The sequence below is a fragment of the Monodon monoceros genome, unplaced genomic scaffold (genome assembly GCF_005190385.1).
Source record: "Monodon monoceros isolate NGI ecotype Baffin Bay Population unplaced genomic scaffold, NGI_Narwhal_1 Super_Scaffold_4, whole genome shotgun sequence".
Classification (NCBI taxonomy): Eukaryota; Metazoa; Chordata; class Mammalia; order Artiodactyla; family Monodontidae; genus Monodon; species Monodon monoceros.
Window position 1 is genome coordinate 56,160,295 of NW_021703781.1, and position 21,824 is coordinate 56,182,118.

At 40.3% G+C, this 21,824-nt stretch overlaps 1 pseudogene; it reads right to left on the reverse strand.

The window, feature by feature from the left end:
* Positions 1-20,224: 20,224 nt before the first annotated feature.
* LOC114908562 lies at positions 20,225-21,335 on the reverse strand (annotated as a pseudogene).
* Positions 21,336-21,824: the final 489 nt, after the last annotated feature.

A 21,824-nucleotide genomic window follows, 5' to 3' on the forward strand; every position in this document is an offset into this window, starting at 1 on the left:
TAATTTCAGAAGACTTTCTGGACATGGAAAGAAGGATTGTAAAACTTGGTGTCAGCTTTGGGAATAGTGGCCCATGTTCCTGGTGTGACTTGTTGGTGACTACCTAGAGTAGAGTAGTCAGAATTATAGAGACATAAATGGAATGGTGGTTGCTAGGGTCTGGAGGTGGGGGAGGGAATGAGGAGTTATTGCTTAATGGGTATAGAGTTTCAGTTTTGTGAAATGAAAAGAGTTCTGGAGATGGATGGTGGTGATGGTTGTGCAACAATATGAATGTGCTTAATACCATTGAACTGTGCACTTAAAAATGGTTAAGATGGTAAATTTTATGTCATGTGTATTTTATCACAATAAAAAAAATGGAAAATATATACACAGGACAGTTTTTAACATTTTAAAGCACAAATGCATAGAACTTTTATAATAACAAAAAAATAAAAATTGTAATGAAAAAAATGAAGGCGAAATTAAGGTATTCCCAGATTTTAAAAAAACCAAAAGACTTTATTGCTAGTAGACCTGCCCTGCAAGAAATGCTAAAGGGAGTTCTTCATACTGAAGTGAAAGGACACTAGACAGTAACTAGAAACCATATGAAGAAATAGAGAACACCAGTGATTGTCCCTACATAGGTTAAGTATAAAATCCAGAACTATTGTATTTTTGGTTTGTAACTTTTTTTTTTCCTATATGACTAAAAGACAAACACAAAAATAATAATTATAAATCTATGTTAATGGGCACAAAATGTATATACATGTAATTTGTGACAATAACAACATAAGAAAGGGAAGACAAAGCTCCATAAGAGCAGAGTTTTGTATACTATTGAAGCTAAATTGGGTTAATTCAAACTAGACTGTTATCAACCAAAGCTGTTACATGTAACACCCAGGTATCCACTAAGAAAATAACTAAAAACAAAAACAGAAAAAGAAATTAGAAGAGAATCAAAATGGCATACTAGAAAAAAATTAAACACAAAAGAAGGCCGTAGTAGAGGAACTGAGGATTAAAAAATATGTGTAGAAAACAAATGGCAAAATGGCAGAAGTAAGTTCTTCATTATCAATAATTAAATGTAAACATTAATTTTTCCAATTAAAAGGCAAATATTGGCAGAATAGATTTAAAAAATGATTCAACTATATGCCATCTTCAAGAGACTTACTTTAGATCCAAAGACATAAATAGGTTGAAAGTGAAAGGATAAAAGATATTCCATGCAAATGGTAACCAAAAAGAGCTGGGGTAGCTATACTGATATCAGACAAAATAGACTTTAAACCCAAAAGTGTTATCAGAGACAAAGAAGGACATTATTTATAGATAAGGGTCAATCCACCAAAAATATATAATAATTATAAACATACACTCACCTAACAACAGAGCCCCAATATATATGAAGCAAAACCAAACAGAATTGCAGAGAGAAATAGACATTTCTACAACAATAGTTGGAGACTCCAGTACTTCATGTTCAAAAATGGATAAAACAACTAAACAGAAGATCAGTAAGGAAAAAGTGGACTTGAACAATGAACGAGCCCTAACATATTTACAGAACACTCCAGATTACGTAATTTTCTCAATTGCAATGGAACATTCTCCAGGACAGACCATATGTTAGGTCACAAAGCAAATCTCAATACATCTAATACCTTTGAAATTGTACAAAGTGTCTTCTCTGACCACAACAATGGAATGAAACTAGAAATCAATAACAGAAAGAAATTTGGAAAATTCACAAATATGTGGAAATTAACACAATCTCAAATAACCAATGGGTCAAAGAAGAAATCACAAGAGAAATTAGAAAATAGTTTGAGATTAATTAAAACAAAAACAACGGGCTTCCCTGGTGGCGCAGTGGTTGAGAGTCCGCCTGTCGATGGAGGGGACATGGGTTCGTGCCCCGGTCCGGGAAGCTCCCACATGCCGCAGAGCGGCTGGGCCCGTGAGCCATGGCCGCTGAGCCTGCGCGTCTGGAGCCTGTGCTCCGCAACGGGAGAGGCCACAACAGTGAGAGGCCCGTGTACCACAAAAAAAACCCAAAAAACCCCAAAACAACATACCAAATGCAGAGGGCAGTCCCTGGTGGTCTGGTGGTTAGGACGCTGTGCTCTCACTGCCGAGGGCCAAGGTTCAATCCCTGGTTGGGGAACTAAGATCCCGCAAACCACGCAGCAGAAAAATAAAATGCAGAGTTCTGAGGTGAAAGGGGATGAGAGGCAGAAGATGATGCTGGAGAAAAGAGTCACAGCAGAGTCACCTGAGAATACTTGAGGCAGGCTAAAAAAGAGGAGAAGGAGGAGACAGGGACATGGGGAAGTCTTGTGGTTTCTGTGTAGTCTTGTCATTGCAATCCAGCCAAAGACCTCCAGGAACACAGCTGTAGTTGAATAAGTGGAGTTTACTACTCGTCGCAGTGAGGGAGAACATACACCAAGGGAATCACAGGATGTCTCGGTAAGGGGGTGTTAGAAAGAAGACTGTTCTAAGATCTGGGCTTTGTTGGTTGATTTGGAGCAGTGGGGTGGGGGAGGGCAAGGAAACAGAGGTTTGCTGTAGATTGGGTGCTGACAGAAAACAAGGACAATTCTATGATTGGGTATCCCAATAGAATTTTTTCTGATTGGAATGTAATTGCTTTACAATGTTGTGTTAATTTCTGCTGTACAATGAAGCGAATCAGCTATATGTATACATATATCCCCTCCCTCTTGGGCCTCCTTTCCACCCTCCCGCCATCCCACCTAGATCATCACAGAACACTGAGCTGAGCTCCCTGTGCTATACAGCAAGTTCCCACTAGCTATCTATTTTACACATGGTAGTGTATATATGTCAATCCTAATCTCCCAGTTCATCCCACCCTCCTCTTCCCCCCTGTGTCCACACATCCATTCTTTACGTCTGTGTCTCTATGCCTCCCCTACAAATAGGTTCATCTGTACCATTTTTCTAGATTCCACATATATGATTTAATATATGATATTTGTTTTTCTGACTTACGTCACTCTGTATGACAGACTCTAGGTCCATCCACATCTCTACAAATGACCCAATTTTGTTCCTTTTCATGGCTGAGTAATATTCCATTGTATATATGTACCACATCGTCTTTATCCATTCATCTGTTGATGGACCTTTAGGTTGCTTCCATGTCCTGGCTATTGTAAGTAGTGCTGCAATGAACATTGGAGTGCATGTGTCTTTTTGAATTATGGTTTTCTCAGGGTATATGCCCAGGAGTGGGATTGTTGGGTCATATATGGTAGTTCTATTTTTAGTTTTTTAAGGAACCTCCATACTGTTCTCCAGAGTGGCTGTATCAATTTACATTCCCACTAACAGTGCAAGAGGGTTCCCTTTTCTTCACACTCTTTCCAGCATTTACTGTTTGTAGATTTTTTGATCTACAATGGCCATTCTGATCAGTGTGAGGTGATACGTCATTGTAGTTTTGATTTGCATTTCTCTAATAATTAGTGATGCTGATCATCTTTTCATGTGCCTCTTGGCCATCTGTATATCTTCTTTGGAGAAATGTCTATTTAGGTCTTCCACCCAGTTTTTGATTGGGTTGTTTGTTTTTTTGATATTGAGCTGCCTGAGCTATTTGTATATTTTGGAGGTTAATTCTTTGTCAACTGCTTCTTTTGCAAATATTTTCTCCCATTCTGAGGGTTGTCTTTTCATCTTGTTTATGGTTTCCTTTGCTGTGCAAAAGCTTTTAAGTTTAATTAGGTCCCATTTGTTTATTTTTGTTTTTATTTTCACTACTCTAGGAGGTGGGTCAAAAAAGATCTTGGGACTTCCCTGGTGGTGCAGTGGTTAAGAATCCTTCCAATGCAGGGGACGTGGGTTTGATCTCTGGTCAGGGAACTAGATCCCACCTGCATGCTGTAACTAAGAGTTATTATGCCGCAACTAAGGAGCCCACCAGCCGCAACTAAGGAGCCCGCCTTCCACAACTAAGACCTGGCGCAACCAAAAATAAATAAGTAAAATAAAATAAATGTGTACATCTTAACTTAAAAAAAAATCTTGCTGTGATTTATGTCAAAGAGTGTTTTTCCTATGTTTTCCTCTAAGGGTTTTATAGTGTCTGGTCTACATTTAGGTCTTTATTCCATTTTGAGTTTATTTTTGTGTATGGTGTTAGGGAGTGTTCTAATTTCATTCCTTTACATGTAGCTGTCCAGTTTTCCTAGCACCACTTATTGAAGAGACTGTCTTTTCTCCATTGTATATTCTTGCCTCCTTTGTCATAGATTAGGTGACCATAAGTGCATGGGTTTATCTCTGGGCTTTCTATCCTGTACCATTGATCTATATTTCTATTTTTGAGCCTTGATTAAAGTAGCTTTGTAGTATAGTCTGAAGTCAGGGAGTCTGATTCCTCCAGCACCGTTTTTCTTTCTCAAGATTGTTTCAGCTATTCAGTCTTTTGTGTTTCCATACAAATTGTAAAATTTTTTGTTCTAATCCTGTGAAAAACGCCATTGGTAATTTGATAGGGATTGCATTGAATCTGTAGATTGCTTTGGGTAGTATAGTCGTCTTCACAACTTTGATTCTTCCAATCCAAGAACATGATATATCTCTTCATCTGTTTGTGTCATCCTGATTTCTTTCATCAGTGTTTTATAGTTTTCTGAGTACAGGTCTTTTGCCTTCTTAGGTAGGTTTATTCATAGGTATTTTATTCTTTTTGTCACAATGGTGAATGTGATTGTTTCCTTAATTTCTCTTTCTCGTCTTTCATTTTTAGAATATAGGAATGCAAGAGATTTCTGTGCATTAATTTTGTATCCTGCAACTTTACCAAATTCATTGATTAGCTCTAGTAGTTTTCTGGTGGCCTCTTTAAGATTCTCTAGGTATAGTATCATGTCATCTGCAAACAGCAACAGTTTTACTTCTTCTTTTCCAATTTGTATTCCTTTTATTTCTTTTTCTTCTCTGATTGCTGTGGCTAGGACTTCCAAAACTATGTTGAATAATAGTGGCGAGAGTGGACATCCTTGTCTTGTTCCTGATCTTAGAGGAAATGCTTTCAGTTTTTCACCATTGAAGATGATGCTTGCTGTGGTTTGTCATATATGGCCTTTATTATGTTGAGGTAGGTTCCCTCCGTGCCCACATTCTGGAGAGTTTTTATCATAAATGGGTGTTGAATTTTGTCAAAAGCTTTTTCTGCATCTATTGAGATGACCATATGGTTTTTATTTTTTAATTTGTTAATATGGTATCACATTAATTGATTTGCATATATTGAAGAATCCTTGCATCCTTGGGCTAAATCCCACTTGATCATGGTCTATGATCCTTTTAATGTGTTGTTGGATTTGGTTTGCTAGTATATTGTTGAGGATTTTTGCATATATGTTCATCAGTGATATTGGTCTGTAATTTGTGTGTGTGTGTGTGCGATATCTTTGTCTGGTTTTGGCATCAGGGTGATGGTGGCCTCGTAGAATATGTTTAGGAGTGTTCCTCTGTCTGCAATTTTTTTTTTAATTTATTTATTTGTTTTTATTTTGGGATGTATTGGGTCTTCATGGCGGTGTGTGGGCTTCTCATTGCGGTGACTTCTCTCATTGTGGAGCACAGGCTTTAGAGCACAGGCTCAGTAGTTGTGGCGCACGGGCTCAGTCGCTCTGTGGCATGTGGGATCTTCCCAGCCCAGGGCTTGAACTCGTGTCCCCTGCATTGGCAGGCGGATTCTCAACCACTGCGCCACTAGAGAAGCCCTGTCTGCAATTTTTTGGAAGAGTTTGAGACGGTTGGGTGTTAGCTCTTCTCTAATGTTTGATAGAATTCGCCTGTGAAGCCATCTGGTCCTGGACTTTTGTTTCTTGGAAGATTTTTAATTACAGTTTCAATTTCATTACTTGTGATTGGTCGGTTTATATTTTCTATTTCTTCCTGGTTCAATTTTGGAAGGTTGTACCTCTCTAAGAATTTGTCCATTTCTTCCAGGTTGTCCATTTTATTGACATATAGTTGCTTCTAGTAGTCTCTTATGGTCCTTTGTATTTCTGCAGTGTCAGTTGTAATTTCTTTTTTCATTTTTAATTTTATTGAATTGAATCATCTCCCTGTTTTTCCTGATGAGTCTGGCTAAAGGTTTATCAATTTTGTTTACTTCTCAAAGAACCAACTTTTAGTTTTACTATCTTTGCTATTGTTTTCTTTGTTTCTATTTCATTTATTTCTGCTCTGAGCTTTATGATTTCTTTCCTTCCACTAACTTTGTTTTTTCTTGTTGTTCTTCTTCTTCTTTCTCTAGTTGCTTTAGGTGTAAGGTTAGATTTTTATTTGAGATTTTTCTTTTTTCTTGAGGTGAGATTAAATTGCTGTAAACTTCCCTCTTAGAACTGCTTTTGCTCTGTCCTGCAGGTTTTGGGTCATTGTGTTTTCATTGTCATGTGTTTCTATGTATTTTTTGATTTCCTCTTTGATTTCTTCAGTGATCTCTTGGTTATTTAGTAGCATATGGTTTAGCCTCCATGTGTTTGTGTTTTTTTACAATTTTTTTCCTGTAATTGATTTCTAATCTCACAGTGTTGTGGTCAGATAAGATGCTTGATATGATTTCAATTTTCTTAAATTTACCGAGGCTTGATTTGTGACCCAAGATGTGATCTATCATAGAGAATGTTCTGTGTGCATTTGAGAAGAAAGTGTACTCTGCCTCTTTCAGGTGGAATGTTCTATAAATATCAATTAACTCTATCGGGTCTATTGTGTTGTTTAAAGCTTGTGTTTTGGGACTTCCCTGGTGGTGCAGTGGTTAAGAATCCGCCTGCCAGTGCAGGGGACATGGGTTTGATCCCTGGTCTGGGAAGATCCCACATGCCGTGGAGCAACTAAGCCCGTGCGCCACACCTACTGAATGAAGCCCGCATGCCTAGAGCCTGTGCTCCGCAACAAGAGAAGCCATCACAATGAGAAGCCCACGCACCACAATGAAGAGTAGCCCCTGCTCACCACAACTAGAGAAAGCCCAAGTATTCATTTTCTGGCTGGATGATCTGTCCATTGGTGTAGGTGGGGTGTTAAAGTCCCCTACTATGAATGTGTTACTGTCGATTTCCCCTTTTATGGCTGTTACCATTTGCCTTATGTATTGAGGTGCTCCTATGTTAGGTGCGTAAATATTTATAATTGTTATATCTTCTACTTGGAATGATCCCTTGATCATAAGGTAGTTATGTCCTTCCTTGTCTCTTGTAACAGTCTTTATTTTAAAGTCTATTTTATCTGACATGAGTATTGATACTCCAGCTTTCTTTTGATTTCCATTTGCATGGAATATATTTTTCTATTCCCTCACTTTCGCTGTATGTGTCCCTAGGTCTAAAGTGTGTCTCTTGTAGACAGCATATATACGGGTCTTGTTTTGTATCCATTCAGCCAGTCTGTGTCTTTTGGTTGGAGCATTTAATCCATTTACATTCAAGGTAGTTATTGATATGTATGTTCCTATTACCTTTTCTTAATTGTTTTGGGTTTGTTTTTGTGGGTTTTTTTCTTCTCTTGTGTTTTCTGCCTAGAGAAGTTCCTTTAGCATTTGTTGTAAAGCTGTTTTGGTGGTGCTGAATTCTCTTTGCTTTTGCTTGTCTGTAAAACTTTTGATTTCTCCATCAAATCTGAATGAGATCCTTGCTGGGTAGAGTAGTCTTTATTGTAGGTTTTTCCCTTCATCACTTTAAATATACCCTGCCACTCCTTTCTGGCTTGCAGAGTTTCTGCTGAAAAATCAGCTGATAACCCTTTGTGGATCCCCTTGTATGTTATTTGTTGCTTTTCCCTTGCTGCTTTTAATATTTTTTCTTTGAATTTAATTTTTATTAGTTTGATTAATAGGTGTCTTGGCGTGTTTCTCTTTGGGTTTATTCTGTATGGGACTCTGTGCTTCCTGGACCTGGGTGGCTATTTCCTTTCCCATGTCAGGGAAGTTTTTGACCATGATCTCTTCAAATATTTTCTCAGGCCCTTTCTCTTTTTCTTCTTCTGGTACTCCTATAATTTGAATATTGGTGCATTTAATGTTGTCCCAGAAGTCTCTGAGACTGTCCTCATTTCTTTTCATTCTTTTTTCTTTATTCTGCTCCTCAGCAGTTATTTCCACCATTCCATCTTCCAGCTCACTTATTCATTTTTCTGCCTCAGATATTCTGCAATTGATTTTTTCTAGTGTATTTTTCATTTCAGTTATTGTGTTGCTCATCACTGTTTGTTTGTTCTTTAGTTCTTCTAGGTCCTTGTTAAACATTTTTTCTATTCTCTCGATCTGTGCCTCCATTCTGTTTCCAGGATTTGGGATCATCTTTACTATCATTATTCTGAATTCTTTTTCAGGTAGGTTGCCTATTTCCTCTTCAATTATTTGGTCTTGTAGGTTTTTACCTCGCTCCTTCGTCTGTAAGGTATTTTTTCATCATCTCATTTTTTTTGATGGCTGGGGCTGTGTTCCTGTCTTGCTGGTTGCTTGGCCTGAGGCATCCAGCACTGGAGTTTGCAGGCAGCTGGATGGAGGAGGGTCTTGGTGCCGAGATGAGGACCTCTGGGAGAGCTCACATCAATTAATATTCCCTGGGGCTTGAGGTTCTTTGTTAGTCCAGCGGATCGGTTTGGATCCGGCACTCCCACCGCAGGAGCTCAGGCCTGAACCCTGGCCCAGGAACCAAGAACCCACAAGCAGTGTGGAGCAGCAAAAAAAAAAAAAAAAAAAAGGCAACAAAGAAAAAGGAGTAGAACAATAACAAAGAATAAAAAGTAAAATAAAAAATATATATATAATATAAAAAATAAAACAACAACAAAGCAAAACAGAACCACGACAGCAAAAAAAAAAAAAAAAAAAGGCCAGAAAAAGCCTTGGCTGTGGGGGTGGGGGCTCAGGGCCAGGACCCTTGAGGCCGGAAGAGGCCTTGGTGGGGGGAGGGGGGCTTAAGCTCAGCACCCATGGGGCCAGAAAAGACCCAGAGCGGGGCTTAGTTTCAGGACCTGTGTGGCTGGAGGGGTTCCTGGAGGGTGAAGGTTCAGGTCCGGGACCCCAGCAGGCTGGCCAGGGCCTGAGCAGATGGGGGAGACACTGACTGCATTCCCCTCTGTTCCCCCGATCCCCCAAAGTTCTCTCCCCTTCCCTACTGATCCCCTCACCATGAGTGGGCCCCTCTGAGCATGGGAAACCCTCCCCTCCCCCAGCCGCCCCTCAGGGGCACTGGTCCCATCCCTCCTCCACTTTTCCTCTCCCCTCCTTCCCCACCACGTCCTACCCGGTCGCATGGGGATTCCTCCTGTCCCCTTAGGTGTCCGAGGTCCCCCACCAATGCCTGGTAGGTGCCCTGGTTGTAAGGAGACTCGAACTCCACATCCTCCTACTCTTTCATCTTCATCCCAATAGATCTTATTTATGGGGAGGACAAACGAGTGAGAATAAAGCTGTAGCTGTTTAAGAAGCAGGTGCTATTCACATAAGCTGGGAGGGGGATGTTTAGGATTTTGTGGGTTGCACAGTGACCTTGTCCCTGTGCTTAGACACAATTATGAAGTAGCTTTGTTTTGCCTCACTCTATCATGACTTCAGATTGACTTTGCCTAATGTTCAATAGCCTATGAGATTGTTTATGTCAAGCAGAATAACTTGGCCCAGTTGTGAGCCCCAGGCCGGCTTCTAACAATACTGAGATCTAGCTTTAAGTGTCAGACTAATTCCTGGATTTCAGAACCTCCTTTTTCTTTCTTAGGCTCAAACTAGTTCTTGGGCTCTTAATCAGAGAAGGTGATGATGTAGACAGGCTGGGGTCAGGGAGGCCTTTGAGAAGGAAGGCAGGTGCCACCCAGAAGACAGAAGCAATCCTAGCAGGACTGGTGAGCAGCTAGCAGAGCCAAAGCCAGGGCAGCTTCTCTAGCCACTACACCTAGTAGGCACTAGCCTCCCTGTGACCTGGGCTGCTGACATGGACAGCGGGGGTCACTGTGGGCTCTTGGCACAGCCATGGCTTCTGTGAATTCATTCATCCAGTCACAGTTACCACATGTGAAGCACAGAGAGTTCTTCAAAGATGACTCAGATGCAGGCCTGCTCTCAAAAGCTTTGAAATGTAGTTTAGACTCTGAAGAACCTGTGGAGAGTTTAGATTTATTTTCTCCCTTTCACTAGCAACATCCTCTCCCTCTGATAACTCCTTAACCAGATTTTTTTTTTTCAAATTATAGGATGCAGGCTATTAGTGGGTCATGATGGGCATTTTAAAATAATGAAATACAGGGACTTCCCTGGTGGTCCAGTGGGTAAGAATGTGAGCTCCCAATGCACGGGGCCTGGGTTCAATCCCTGGTCGGGGAACTAGATCCTGCATGCATGCCGCAACTAAGACCTGGTGCAGCCTAAATAAATAAATAAATAAAATAAAATAAAATAAAATAAATAATGAAATACAATAGAAAAAATATCAGACACAATATGGTAAAGATACATATGCTTTAAAATTTTTTGTTTCAAATATGTACAGAATTACAATACAACATGTATTTCTCCTTCCATGTCTCAGTCAAAAAAGTATGAAAGCCACTACTTTATATATTGACATTTCCTCTGGTGTTGTAGCTGCTTTAGTCTTCTCACTCACATCAATTGTTGTCAAATTCTAAGGAGCATAAGAATCACCAGCGGAGCTTGTAAAAGCTATAATTCTCAAGCCCTTTCTACCTCCAGATATATTCAGATTCAGAAGGCTGGGTTGGGCCCAAGAGACTTCATTTTTAACAAGCTTCAGATTACAATATAAATGATCCATGGACCCCACTTTGAAAAGCCCTGCTTGACCTTCACTCCATGGCCAATTTCATTCAGAACAGTAGTTCAGTGATACCCTCTACCTTGAGCCTCTACTGACAGCCTGATATCTAGACAACTGGTTGTTGGATCTTCTGACCTGGAAGTTCCACTGGCACCTTGCATTCATAGGACCCAAAATGAACTCATCTCCATTCTCACCTCACTATTCAAATGTATTCCTCTCCCATTATTTCCCATCTTTGTGAGTGGATGCATTATCTACCCTTCCCTCATGGTCCAGGACTCTGTGCTTCCACTGCAGGGGCCACAGGTTTGATTCCTGGTTAGGGAATTAATATCTTGGAAGCTGTGTGGCATGGCCAAAAAAACCAAAACCAAAAACCAAAAAAAAACTTCATTAAAAAAAATAAAGGAGATTGGTTGAAGATGGCAGAGTAGAAAGACGTGTGCTCACTCCCTCTTGCGAGAGCACCGGAATCACAACTAACTGCTGAACAATCATCAAAAGGAAGACACTGGAACTCACCAAGAAAGATACCCCACATCCAAAGACAAAGGAGAAGCCGCAATGAGACGGTAGGAGGGGCGCAATCACAATAAAATCAAATCCCGTAACTGCTGGGTGGGTGACTCACGAACTGGAGAACGCTTATACCATAGAAGTCCACCCACTGGAGTGAAGATTCTGAGCCCCATGTCAGGCTTCCCAACCTGGGGGTCCGGCAATGGGAGGAGGCATTCCTAGAGAATCAGACTTTGAAGGCTAGCGGTATTTGATTGCATGACTTTGACAGGATTGGGGGAAACAGAGATTCCACTCTTGGAGGGCACACACAAAGTAGTGTGCACATCAGGACTCGGGAAGGAGCAGTGACCCCATAGGAGACTGAACCAGACCTACCTGCTAGTGTTGGAGGGTCTCCTGCAGAGGCAGGGGGTGGCTGTGACTCACCGTGGGGACAAGGACACTGGCAGCAGAAGTTCTGGGAAGTACTCCTTAGCATGAGCCCTCCCAGAGTCTGCCATTAACCCAACCAAAGAGCCCAGGTAGGCTCCAGTGCTGGGTCACCTCAGGCCAAACAACCAACAGGGAGGGAACCCAGACCCACCCATCAGCAGACAAGTGGATTAAAGTTTTACTGAGCTCTGTCCACCAGAGCAACGCCCAGCTCTACCCACCACCAGTCCCTCCCAACAGGAAGCTTGCACAAGCCTCTTAGATAGCCTCATCCACCAGAGGGCAGACAGCAGAAGCAAGAAGAACAATTCTGCAGCCTGTGGAATGAAAACCACATTCACAGAAAGACAAACAAAATGAAAAGGCAGAGGACTATGTACCAGACGAAGGAACAAGATAAAGCCCCAGAAAAACAACTAAATGAAGTGGAGATAGGCAACCTTCCAGAAAGAGAATTCAGAATAATGATAGTGAAGATGATCCAGGACCTCAGAAAAAGAATGGAGGCAAAGATTGAGAAGATGCAAGAAATGTTTAACGAAGACCTAGAAGAATTAAAGAGGAAACACCTAGAAGAATTACAGAACAAACAGAGATGAACAATACAATAACTGAAATGAAAAATACACTAGAAGGAATCAATAGCAGAATAACTGAGGCAGAAGAACGGATAAGTGACCTGGAAGACAGAATGGTGGAATTCACTGCCACGGAACAGAATAAAGAAAAAAGAATGAAAAGAAATGAAGACAGCCTAAGAGACCTTTGGGACAACATTAAACGCAACAACGTTCACATTATAGAGGTCCCAGAAGGAGAAGAGAGAGAGAAAGGACCTGAGAAAATATTTGAAGAGATTATAGTCAAAAATGTCCCTAACATGGGAAAGGAAATAGCCACCCAAGTCCAGGAAGTGCAGAGAGTCCCAGGCAGGATAAACCCAAGAAGAGACATGCTGAGACACATAGTAATCAAATTGACAAAAATTAAAGACAAAGAAAAATTATGAAAGCAAGAAGGGAAAAACAACCAATAACATACAAGGGAACTCACATAAATTTAACAGCTGATTTCTCAGCAGAAACATGACAAACCAGGAGGAAGTGGCACAATATATTTAAAGCAATGAAAGGTAAGAACCTACAACCAAGATTACTTTACCCGGCAAGGATCTCATTCAGATTCAATGGAGAAATCAAAAGCTTTACAGACAAGCAAAAACTAAGAGAATTCAGCACTACCAAACCAGCTCTACAACAAATGCTAAAGGAACTTCTCTAAGTGGGAAACACAAGAGAAGAAACGGACCTACAAAAACAAATCCAAAACAATTAAGAAAATGGTAATAGGAACATACATATTGATAATTACCTTAAACATGAATGGATTAAATGCTCCAACCAAAAGACACAGGCTCGCTGAATGGATACAAAACCAAGACCCATATATATGCTGTCTACCAGAGACCCACTTCAGACTTAGGGACACGTACAGTGGAAGTGAGGGGATGGAAAAAGATATTCCATGCAAATGGAAATCAAAAGAAATCTGGAGTAGCAATACTTGTATCAGATAAAATAGACTTTAACATAAAGACTGTTACAAGAGACAAGGAAGGACACAAAATAATGATCAAGGGATCAATCCATGAAGAAGATATAACAATTCTAAATATATATGCACCCAACATAGGAACACCTCAATACATAAGGTAACTGCTAACAGCTATAAAAGAGGAAATCGACAGTAACACAGTAGTAGTGGGGAACTTTAACACCTCACTTACACCAATGGAAAGATCATCCAGAGAGAAAATTAATAAGGAAACACAAGCTTTAAAATCACACAATAGTCCAGGTAGATTTAATAGATATTTATAGGACATTTCATCCAAAAACAGCAGCTTACAGTTTCTTCTCAAGTGCACACAGAACATTCTCCTGGATAGATCACATCTTGGGTCACAAATCAAGCCTCGGTAAATTTAAGAAAATTGAAATTACATCAAGCATCTTTTCCGACCACAACACTATGAGATTAGAAGTCAATTACAGGGGAAAAAACGTAAAAAGCACAAAAACATGGAGGCTAAACAATACGTTACTAAATAACCAAGAGATCACTGAAGAAATCAAAGAGGAAATCAAAAAATACCTAGAGACAAATTACAATGAAAACAAGACAATCCAAAATGTATGGGATGCAGCAAAAGCACTTCTAAGAGGGAAGTTTATAGTTATACAAGCCTACCTCAAGAAACAAGAAAAATCTCAAATAAACAATCTAACCTTACATCTAAAGGAACTAGAGAACGAAGAACAAAAAAAACCCAAAGTTAGCAGAAGGAAAGAAATCATAAAGACCAGAGCAGAAATAAATGAAATAGAAACAAAGAAAACAATAACAAAGATCAATAAAACTAAAAGCTAGTTCTTTGAGAAGATAAACAAAATTGATAAACCATTAGCCAGACTCATCAAGAAAAAGAGGGAGAGGACTCAAATCAATAAAATTAGAAATGAAACAGAAGAAGTTGCAACAGACACCGAAGAAATACAAAGCATCCTAAGCGACTATGACAAGCAACTCTGTGCCAATAAAATGGACAACCTGAAAGAAACTGACAAATTTGTAGAAGGTATAACCTTCCAAGACGGAACCAGGAAGAAATAGAAAATATGAACATACCAATCACAAGTAACGAAATTGAAACTGTGATTAAAAATCTTCCAACAAACAAAAGTCCAGGACCAGATGGCTTCACAGGTGAATTCTATCAAATATTTAGAGAAGAGCTAACACCCATCCTTCTCAAACTCTTCCAAAACATTGCAGAGGAAGGAACAGTCCCAAACTCATTCTATGAGGCCGCCAGCATCACTCTGATACCAATACCAGACCAAGATACTATAAAAAAAGAAAATGACAGACCAATATCACTGAAGAATATAGATGCAAAAATCCTGAACAAAATACTGGCAAACAGAATCCAACAACACATTAAAAGGATCATACACCATGATCAAGAGGGACTTATCCCAGGGATGCACGGATTCTTCAATATATGCAAATCAATCAATGTGATACACCATATTAACAAATTGAAGAAGAAAAACCATATGATCATCTCAATAGATGCAGAAAAAGCTTGTGACAAAATTCAACACCCACTTATGATAAAAACTCTCCAGAATGTGGGCATAGAGGGAACCTACCTCAACATAATAAAGGGCATATACGACAAATCCACAGCAAACGTCATTCTCAATGGTGAAAAACTGAAAGCATTTCCTCTAAGATCAGGAACAAGACAAGGATGTCCACTCTCGCCACTATTATTCAACATAGTTTTGGAAGTCCTAGCCACGGCAATCAGAGAAGAAAAAGAAATAAAAGGAATACAAATTGGAAAAGAAGAAGTAAAACTGTTGCTGTTTGCAGATGACATGATACTATACCTAGAGAATCCTAAAGAGGCCACCAGAAAACTACTAGAGCTAATCAATGAATTTGGTAAAGTTGCAGGATACAAAATTAATGCAAAGATATCTCTTGCATTCCTATACACTAATGATGAAAGATCTGAAAGAGAAATTAAGGAAACACTCCCATTTACTACTGCAGCAAAAAGAATAAAATACCTAGGAATAAAGCCACCTAGGGAGACAAAAGACCTATATGCAGAAAACTATAAGACAATGATGAAAGAAATTAAAGATGATACAAACAGATGGAGAGATATACCATGTTCTTGGATTGGAGGAATCAATATTGTGAAAATGACTATACTACCCAAAGCAATCTACAGATTCAATGCATTCCCTATCAAATTACCAATGGCATTTCTTACGGAACTGGAACAAAAAAATCTTAAAATTTGTATGGAGACACAAAAGACCCCAAATAGCCAAAGCAGTCTTGAGGGAAAAAACGGAGCTGGAGGAATCAGACTCCCTGGATTCAGACTATACTACAAAGCTATAGTAATCAAGACAATATGGTACTGGCACAAAAACAGAAACATAGATCAATGGAACAAGATAGAAAGCCCAGAGATAAACCCACGCACCTATGCTCAACTAATCTATGACAAAGGAGGCAAGGATATACTATGGAGAAAAGACAGGCTCTTCAATAAGTGGTGCTGGGAAAACTGGACAGCTACATGTAAAAGAATGCAATTAGAACACTCCCTAACACCATCCACAAAAATAAACTCAGAATGGATTACAGACCTAAATGTAAGACCAGACACTATAAATCTCTTAGAGGAAAACATAGGAAGAACACTCTTTGACATAAATCACAGCAAGGTCTTTTTTGATCCACCTCCTAGAGTAATGGAAATAGAAACAAAAATAAACAAATGGGACTTAATGAAACTTCAAAGCTTTTGCTCAGCAAAGGAAACCATAAGCAAGACGAAAAGACAACCCTCAGAATGGGAGAAAATATTTGCAAACGAATCAATGGACGAAGGATTAATCTCCAAAATATATAAACAGCTCATGCAGCTCGATATTAAAAAAACAAACAACCCAATCCAAAAATGGGCAGAAGACCTAAATAGACGTTTCTCTAAAGAAGACATACAGATGGCCAAGAAGCACATGAAAAGCTGCTCAACATCACTAATTATTAGAGAAATGCAAATCAAAACTGCAGTGAGTTATCACCTCACACCTGTTAGAATGGGGATCATCAGAAAATCTACAAACAACAAATGCTGGAGAGGGTGTGGAGAAAAGGGAAGCCTCTTGCACTGTTGGTGGGAATGTAAATTGATACAGCCACTATGGAGAACATTATGTAGTTTCCTTAAAAAACTAAAAATAGCACTACCATATGACCTAGCAATCCCACTGCTGGACATATACCCTGAGAAAACCATAATTCAAAAACAGTCATGTACCACAATGTTCATTGAAGCTCTATTTACAATAGCCAGGACATGGAAGCAACCTAAGTGTCCATTGACAGATGAATGGGTAAAGAAGATGTGGCACATATATACAATGGAATATTACTCAACCATAAAAAGAAACGAAATTGAGTTATTTGTAGTGAGGTGGATGGACCTAGAGTCTGTCATACAGAGTGAATAAGTCAGAAAAAGAAAAACAAATACCATATGCTAACACATATATATGGCATCTAAAAAAATAAAAGGTTCTGAAGAACCTAGGGGCAGGACAGGAATAAAGATGCAGATGTAGAGAATGGACTTGAGGACACAGGAAGGGAGAAGGGTAAGCTGGGACGAAGTGAGAGAGTGGCATGGACATATATACACTACCAAATATAAAATACATAGCTAGTGGGAAGGAGCCACATAGCACAGGGAGATCAGCTCAGTGCTTTGTGACCACCTAGAGGGATGGGATAGAGAGGGAGGGAGGGAGATGCAAGAGGGAGGAGATATGGGGATATATGTATATGTATAGCTGATTCACTTTGTTATAAAGCAGAAACTAACACACCATCGTAAAGCAATTATACTCCAATAAAGATGTTAAAGAAAAAAAAAGACACATGCACCCCAAAGTTAATTGCAGCACTATTTACAATATCCAGGTCATAGAAGCAACCTAAATGCCCATCAACAGACGAATGGATAAAGACGAAGTGGTACATATATACAATGGAATATTAGCCATAAAAAGGAATGAAATTGGGTCATTTGTAGAGACGTGGATGGATCTAGAGACTGTCATACAGAATGAAGTAAGTCAGAAAGAGAAAAACAAATATCATATATTAACGCATATATGTGGAACCTAGAAAAATGGTACAGATGAACCGGTTTGCAGGGCAGAAATAGAGACACAGATGTAGAGAACAAATGTATGGACACCAAGGGGGGAAAGCGGCAGGGGTGGTGGGGTGGTGGTGAGATGAATTGGGAGATTGGGGTTCACATATATACACTAATATGTCTAAAATAGATAAGTAGTAAGAACCTGCTCTATAAAAAAATAAATAAATTTTAAACGATAAAAAAAATAATAAAAATAAAGGAGAGAGAGGAGTCCAAGATGACCCCTAGATTTAAGCCTAGGTGTGCCACCTGTGCAGCCACACAGGGCCCCACACTTAGAAGCGCCCTGCATTTGGTTGAGGTTCTGCTGCCGCCAACTTGAACATTCTTAATAATTTTTGAACAAGGGGCTTGACATTTTTATTTTGCGCCGAGCCCTGCAAATTATGTAGCCAATCCTGCCTAGGAACCTAGAGCCCGGTGGTGATTTTAATGGAAATAAGTTAGCAAAATGAACAGGCAGGTCTGGGTAAAAGATGAGCTGGGTTTCTACACCTGAGTGTGAGCTGTCTGTAACTCAAGTCACCAAGTGGAGAAGTCCAATGGGCAGCTGCAAATGTGAGCAAGAATAGAGAAGACAGGTCAATATAGAAGATAAGTAATGTGGGGTCATCCAAGTAGAAATAACAGGTAAAGCCCTAAGAGGGAATTAGATAGCCAGGAAAGAGAGTATAGAGTGAGAGAGAAAGAGATGGGACAGGACTTTAAGAAACAACAGCATTGGGATTTCCCTGGTGGTCTAATGGTTAAGACTCTGTGCTCCCAATGCAGGGGGCATGGGTTTGATCCCTGGTCAGGGACCTAGATCCTGCATACCGCCACTCAAAGATCCTGCATGCCACAACTAAAAGATCCCACATACCGCAACGAAGAACCTGCATGCTGCAACTAAGACCCAGCACAGCCAAATAAATAAATAAATATTTTTTAAAAAAGAAAGAAACAACATCATTAAAGAAGTGAGAAGTATGAGAAGAAGCAGCAGTAAAGGCACAGCAGAAATCTGGAAGCCAAACCAAGTCAGTAAAAATACTGGGGAAAGGAGATGAATCTGATAGGGACATGCAGGACCTTAGAGTAGGGAAGGTAGAAGCAGAGAAGCCAATTAGTGACAGAACACATGGCAAAGACTGAAATCCAAGGAATTTCAATACATTCATTTTAGTTTTGAACATTTACTGATTAAAAAAATAATATAAAAATCACCCATTATTTCACTATTCAGACAAACTCTATTAGCATTTTGGTGCATTTCCTTCCAATACTGGTTCTCAACATAGTTTTCTTCCATATTTTTTCTCTACAAAAAGTTTACAAATATTCTTTCCATCTACATTTCTTCCAGCAATTTGAGACCATATTACACGTACATTTTATATCCTACATTTTTTTACTTAACATTATATCTGATCATTTCCTATATTAAAAGCATAATTCCCTGGGTGCATAGCATTAAAAAATGTTATGAGATCAATTTTAAAATATCATGGAAAAAACCTTAAATGCTTCTAATTCTTTCCTATAATCTCACCCATCCCATCAAATGATTTCATATTTTAGTGTTTCTTTTTGACTTCAAACTTTACGGACATCATCACTTTTAGATAACTGAGGTGATAGGATAGATAGTTCTTTTTAAAAATTTTTTTCTTATTTAGCAGATACCAGCTTATTTGACACAGTGCATGATCCAAATCATCTGATACTCCACAGCCAATAAGATTTCCTGCTTCCCTATTACAAAACATTGGATACCTTGAAAACAGTTAATTCAAGGTGCTTGTTACTTTTCTCGTACGTCTGGAATTAAACAGGTTTCTCCGTGTAGCACACGTTTCACATTCACCAAAGGCTTTGGGGACGGGGGAAATGGGGCTTGTAACTGCCCCCCTGAACCACAGGCATTTAATGTTAAAGGATAAAGCACAGTAGAGTCACCCCGCAGACATTCCTGTGTGTTCAGATTGCTGAACTTGAGCATACCATCACTGACCCAAGTGGGATTCATCATAACAATGTAAAAGACCCTGATTTCCTTGACAAAAAGAAATGCAGTATGAATATAAAGACTCATCACCACCACCACCCCCATCCTTTTCTGAAAATAATACATAAGAGAACAGTTATTGTACATGGTTAGTATCACCCAAGGTTCACACATGGAAAAAAATAGGTAAAAAATCATCAGTCATAAATTCTCACTATGAAATCACAACAGAATCGGATATATTCAGAGAATCTGTGAGCGGGAGAGAGCCTCAGAAATCGTGTTATGTATCCCTTCACTGGACAGATGAGGTCACTGAGGCCCAGGAAGGTCAAGTGTGGGACTCTGGGGTCTAACCGCAGGGGGAGAAGGCAGGCCTCCTGAAGCCTAGCTCAGGGTGCCCTCCACTTCCTTCCTCTTTTAAAGACTCTCAAAGGTAACGTGAAATACACCACACGATAAACCACACATGCTGATGCGAGTCAGCGATTTGGTCTGGCAATGGCGTTCCTTTGGCCATCGGGCAGGCATGTAACCCACCTCGGGGCGGGAATACTTCACACGAGATTGTTCAGCGTTCTGATGGAAGCCGTGTGCAGGTTACGCACGACTTCTCGGATTCGGGAAGGCTCTTCTTGGCTCTTAGCCGGTGGTGGGCAGGCGGTCGGCTGCTCAGCGGAATCTCGGATTCGAAGCGGAGCTGTCGGGTGTGTTCTGGCTTCGAGCAGCACAGCGACACCTATAGGCAGTAGGATTTATGGCGCACGTAGGATCCACCTTTCTTCAACCGGTCTTTCCCAGAAGGGGAAAGCCTTTTGGGTTAATCGTTTCTTCAACAGAATGGTGAACGGTCCACCAGTCTGAAGTCCACTCTCAGGCGTCCCTACTATATTGCATAAGCCATAACCATTGGGAGGAAAGGCGTCAACAGGCGCAGTTCCTCGGAAAGCCGTCCGCTCTGGTGTTGGTCACAGGAAACTCACCCTGCCAAAAGTTGGTATAATGTTGGCTTTTCGGCTGCAGTTTGTTGCCTCAGGGGAAAAGTCTATTTTACAGGCCTCGTCGACAGCTGTATTCTCACTCAGCTTCCATGGGCAACCGCTTCCCCATCCACGTGCAGTAGGAGACGTGATGATCTGGCCCGTGTAGAACAGTAGAGTTGGGCCCTTCTGGGTGTCTCCAGTTAGTGCCTTTAACAGGTAACCACTAGGGAGCAGCTGCAACTGCCTGTTGGATATTAGACTTCACTTGCTCACTCAACATTTCTTCAAAGACAAAGGAGTCACCGAACTTCTCAGCCTCTGTCAGCTAGCCAGCTGAGTTCACAAATTCTCAAATTCAGCATTACTGACTTCATAGGCATCCATGTAAAAGACATCAATAGCAACTCTCCTCGCAAGTGCTTCCCCATCCTACTTTATCTGAGGATCATTGGTGCCCACTGTAAATACTCCGGCAGGGATGGGGATCACCTTGGAGCGTAGGAACGGCGGCTCTCTGGGGACCGAGCCCCGGACATTGGCCTCCCGGTGCGCTGCCGCCGAGCTGCCATGGGCCCCGGGCCGCTGGGGAGTGCCAGAACCCCAGGAGCCTGCGAGGGAAGCCGCGCCCGAAGCCTTTCCCCGGCTTCTTCGCCCCCCTCCCCCACGCGCTGCCCGGCCCAAGAGCAGCGGCAGAAGGACGAGCTAGATACAGTTTTAAATATTGTTTTTCTTTCACGTTATTTTACAAACATGGTTTCACGTTTCTCCATGTTCTGGTAGCTGCAAGCTGTTTTGTAATCTTAGTATGTAGTATAGTATTTAATAATTTAAGCACTCATTAGTGGATTGTTTGCAGCCCTTTTAAGTCCCAATGACGTTAAGTATTTTAGTACACATAGATATTTTTTTCTTTTGTTCTATTTCACTGGGTTTTAAATTCCTAGATGAGAGACTGGGTCAAAGCAAACTAGCTGGCTCTTGCTAAGTGTGACCTAAGTGTGCCTCTCGAAGGATTATGGCAGTTTACCTGGCCACTAGCCAGGTGTGAATGTATCTGTTGTTACCCAAAGCTTGGACCAGCGCTGGGTATTTAATTTTTACTCTGTTTAATGGCTGTTAATTGGAACCATACTATGCTTACAGTCTTTAATTTGCATTTCCCTAATTACTAAGGAATTGAGTCTTTTTTAAAATACACATGTTTATTGTTTGTCTTTCCTCTTAGGTGCTTACTCAATTCAAAGCAACAGACATATTTT